The 5,043-nt window shown below is 35.0% G+C and overlaps 1 non-coding gene across 1 annotated transcript; it reads left to right on the top strand.

The window, feature by feature from the left end:
* Positions 1-3,399: 3,399 nt before the first annotated feature.
* TRNAA-AGC (transfer RNA alanine (anticodon AGC)) lies at positions 3,400-3,471 on the top strand. The gene has a single exon. It is a non-coding gene; the product is annotated as a tRNA-Thr (tRNA).
* Positions 3,472-5,043: the final 1,572 nt, after the last annotated feature.

Consider the following 5,043-nt stretch of genomic DNA (forward strand, 5'->3'; position numbering starts at 1 on the left):
CTGGATGCACTGTGCCTCTGGAAACCTCAACTCCTGACCTTGATTCTGCTATTTTATGGGCTGGCGTAGCCAAATAACGTTTAATAGCTTTTGCGCAAGCTTATCGTCAACAGGTTCAATAGCCTTCTGAAGGATAAAATTTAAGAATCCCTGAATGACCTTCAGCCCAGATGTCCAGTATACTGGAAATAACAGCCGTGTAAGAGTGCCTTTGAGCCTCATTGGCGGGACATTACAGTTAACCACGAACACTTCAGTAAGATTCCAGTGAATTTATGTCTCCCAGTTAGAAAGACTTCATGCACTCACCTGCCAAATTTCTATGCTGATGGTAGATCTAAAACACATTTTTTCAGGAGCCTCCAGAAGTCATTGTGAGGAGACAGCTCTCCCAAGGACCTTAGATATTAGAAGATTATTAGATATGGACATTTTCTGCCCAAACTTTCCCTGACTGCCACACTTTCTTTTGTCTCTTGCTAGCCTTCTTTTCATTCTTATTTTTCCATCTTTCTGTTGGTTTTAAGTTTTCAATGGTTAAATTGGTATTCTTAAAAGTTTTTTTCTTAACCTTGTTTTTTTGTGCGTCAGAAAGATGAAGGGCATTATATACAAGCCTGCTGATACTCAAACCTTGTTACAGACTTGGAACATTGGGGTGGAATACGTTTTCTTCAATGATTTCAGGTTGGAAGAATCCTGGCTTAAAAGTATTGTTCAAGTCCTCCTAATAATTCTAGTTTCCACCCTTGTTGTATTCACAGGGTTCTCCTTTTGCCCTGTACTTTCTCTAGAATCTTAAAATATTCTAAATAGCAACTCATTTAATAAATAATTGAAATTCAAGTACAAAGAGTAATAGTCGTGAGAAGCTCTGATACCAGCCATCACCAAAGAGTCGGAGAGTTCATCTGATACTAGTGGTAGAGATTTGGAAGAATTAAGAAAATTTGTTAAATTATGAGACTCAGTCTCTCTTTTGACTGAAAGGAGAAACTATAAGTGACCCTGAAGGACTGAAAATATCCACTTAACCTCATTATGACTTTGTCCCCTACAACTTTCCTTGCTCACCTCTGATATTTCATGATCTTAACCTCTAAATAATTTCTTCTACCCTCTTAGTGAGAACTTATCATAGAAATAAACAAAAATTTTAAAAAGCTGTTAAATCCCAGGACAAATTCCTCTCTCGTCTGAGGTCCATGTTGGACCAACTATTTCCCCAAATTAGCTGAACCTTTTGATAAAGCTCTATAGAATACTTTATCTCTTCGAAGAGATGTTTCATTGATACAATTGATATATAACATTGTGATAGTTTGAGTTCTACCATAATGATCTGATACATGTACATGTTGTAAAATGATTACTACAATGAGTTAATATCCATTCCCTCAGATAGTTACCTTGTTTTTCTTGTGATGAGAACTTTTCAGATACATTCCCATAGCACCTTTCAATATGGTGTTGCTAACTGGAGTCACCATGCTGTCCTTTATCTCCTCAGCATTGTTGATCTCATAACTGGAAATTTGCACATTTTGACCACCTTCACTCATCCCCCACTCCCCATCCTAGCCTCTAGCAACTACCAATCTATTCTCTATATCTATGAGTTCAATTTTTATGTTGTGTTTGTTTTACATTCCACAAATAAATGAGATTATATGGTATTTGACTTTCCTTTTCCTACTTATTTCACTTAGAATAATGTCCTCAAGGTCTATCCATGTTGTGGTAAATGGCAGGGCAGGAGTTCCTTCTTTTTATGACTGAGTAATATTCCACCAGAAATATATATATATATATATATATCTTTTTTTTGATGTCTTGACTATTGTAAATAATGCTGCAATGAACATGGGAATGCAGGTATCTCTTTGAGATAGTGATTTTCTTTTGAATATATACCCCAAGGTGGAATTGCTGGATAATATGATAGATCTATTTTTAATTCTTTGAGGAACAACTATACAGTTTTCCATGCAATTTGCATTCACACCAACAGTGTACACAGATTCCCTTTCCTCCCATCCTCACCAATGCTTGTTATTTCTTGTTTTTGTGTGTGTGTGTGATAATCATTCTAATAGTTGCAAGATGATAGCTCATTGTGGTTTTGAATTACATTTCCCAGATGATTAGCGATGTTGAGCATCTTTTTGTGTTGGCAATGTGTATGTCTTCTTTGGGGAAAAAAAAAAGTCTATTTGGTTCCTCTGCTCATTTTTAAATTTTCCTTTTAAAGTTTAATAACTAATAATATCTAATAAATTCACATTTCTTTCCATGAATATAAATCAGAAACAATTTAGAGTAAGCTCAAAACTATCCAGGACACCAGTGACAATAACAGGTCATATTTTTACTGAGCATCTCCTGTGAGCTAGACCCTGCACTAAATGTCTGAACGTGCAATTTCTCATTTAATTGCTTTGTCAGAAGTGTCACAGGCTCACTTGTTTTTCACAGCTGACAATGATGCCATTATGACATCTTACACTGATTATGTGTTTCCGAGCCTTTGCCTGGCATTCCAGCTTGTGTGTCACGTTTGTTTAGTGCCATTGAATTGGTCATACCAATATATACCATATGCCTATGATCAAAAGTGTTAAAGGAAAACATAAACAGAACAAAATACTTTCATGTAAATGCTGTGTATTAAAGGACAGAATAATCAACTTTTAGGCAAATATTATGCTTTTAAATCATATGTTTCTAAATTAAAACATCATGGTTCTTTTAAACCAATGTCCATATATCTATATAGAGACAGCCTGCAACATTTAACTTGCCAAATGGTGCCATGTGTGGAAAGTGTGTATATTTTTAAAATAATTAAGCAATATTGCTAAACAATGTAAAAAGTTCAGTAATCTGAGTCTTAGTACCAGGTATTAGAAATCATATAAAAATTACTTATAACTGTTAAAAAAGCAGTAATGGATTTACTAATATCTTGTGAAAGAAAATATTATATATTAAAAGAAAGTCTGTTAAATGAACGCTCGTAGTGTTGTAACCACACCGCATGGGACCACATATTAAACCCCATTTATAGCTACTGGAAGCATGAGAGCATTTGCACAATTGGCTGCAAGAGGGTGGAGTGGTAAATTGCAGCGTCACTGGAACATGAATGAGCCTAATTAACAACACTGAAGCTGCTTCATTCATGTTTTTATTTCACTTGTCTTCTTTCCGTTGCGTGATATATGCCGCTGCATTCATTGAAATGTTGTTTCTCCCTGACACGCTGCAGTATTTCTCGTCCACCTGCTGCATCTTGACTCTCATCTCAGGACACTGTAAGTGCAATTATCTTCTTCCTCAATAGCACTCTAATTAAAGTCTACAATATCACAGATCTTCCATTAAGAGCTATTGGGGGGAGGGGGTATAGCTCAGGGGTAGAGCATGTGCTTAGTGTGCACAAGGTCCTGGGTTCAATTCCCAGTACCCCCATGAGAAAAGTAAATAAATAAATAAATAAACCTAATTACCCCCAAAACAACAACAAAAGAAGCTGAAAAAAAAAAAAAAGAAAAATGAAAAATATCCCATCTCTGGAAGCACCTATGAAAACATATTTCTTAATTTTGTATAAGTCATGCATATGGATTTAATTTATTTCAACAAAATATCAGTTATTTTTCCCTTTCCTTTTTAATATACATACATATTAACATATTAAAGAGGACTAAGTAAAGAAGAAAACAGATGGATCAATCACAAGCCCAGCTATTCCTCTCTGGGTATTTCTGTCAGTTTCTCAATTGTCTTCAAAATATCCATTGATCTTTTGTTGTCCTCCCACTCAGTGGAATAACCAACTGTTCTGTTTTGTGCAGCTGCAATACCAGAAGTCATACAAATAATCTATTTGAGATAGTAGACACATCACTTGATACACATCACTGGAAAGAACATTTTAAAGCCTGAATTTAACTCTGGACATAAAACATGTAGTAACGGCAAAATCATTTAATATTGCCATGGCGTAGCTTCCTCTCTGAATTATGACAGAGTGATTTGATAACCCTTAGAATGTTATTGATTTAGAAATTTATTTGATCTATTTATCATCTTATCAAATACAACTTTGCAGGTAGGAACAATTTAAATGCAGAATATATGTATTTCCATTAATATGAGAAAGCCTAAGCAAAGCATCATTAACTAGTTCTCTCTCTGGCATTGTCCCTTGTTTGGAAGACCTTATCACCCTGTCATGAACTTCAGTAAAGCTAGAGAGATATGGATCCTGAACAACAGTTTCAAGCTTGTAGACAGTCAATGTGTCATAACATAATAATGACAAGGGAGTTCTGCTCACTACGTAATATCTTACCTACATCTTGTAATGATGAGTTAAGTTCAATATATTCACAAAGATACACTCATATATATGTGTATATGAATGTTTATTATATATGTGTACATTATATATATCTGTTACATATATATTAATTATATTTTTTAACAGTTGTATTGAAGTATTAGGGATGTACAGTAAAATGAATACATATAAATTGTATAACTTGATAAATTTTGATGTATGCATATACCTGTGAAATGATCATCACAGTGAAAATCATAAACATAACATTACCCTCAAAATTCTTCCATGGCTCTTAAAGTCTCTGAAGTCCTTTTGAAGGTGGTGATTTAATGCAATTTTTTTTAAAGAAAACGTTTAATACAGAAGTGTGATGGAAATACGTTTCTAATGGAAGTCATAATTGGTCACTTCCTTCCTCTACCACCCACTCCAGTGCTTCAGCGAGGCTAGGCTGGTTGGATGATTAGGTCGTGAGAGCTTAATCCTTAAGGGGGTTGAGCCATTGATTTCTTTACCCTATTAAGGTTGTGATGACTGCAATTGCCAATTCATCTGATGGAGAAACAACATTGAAACACCTGTATTCTAGACATGCTTCTGATCTGTATCATGAAGTCTAGCTATTCATATTATGTTTTTTCCTTTTGCCTGTGGTTCTGCTGGTGATTTGGCACTAAGTGGCTAGCTGGCCTCCT

This window comes from Vicugna pacos, chromosome 1 (assembly GCF_048564905.1).
Source record: "Vicugna pacos chromosome 1, VicPac4, whole genome shotgun sequence".
Lineage (NCBI taxonomy): Eukaryota > Metazoa > Chordata > Mammalia > Artiodactyla > Camelidae > Vicugna > Vicugna pacos.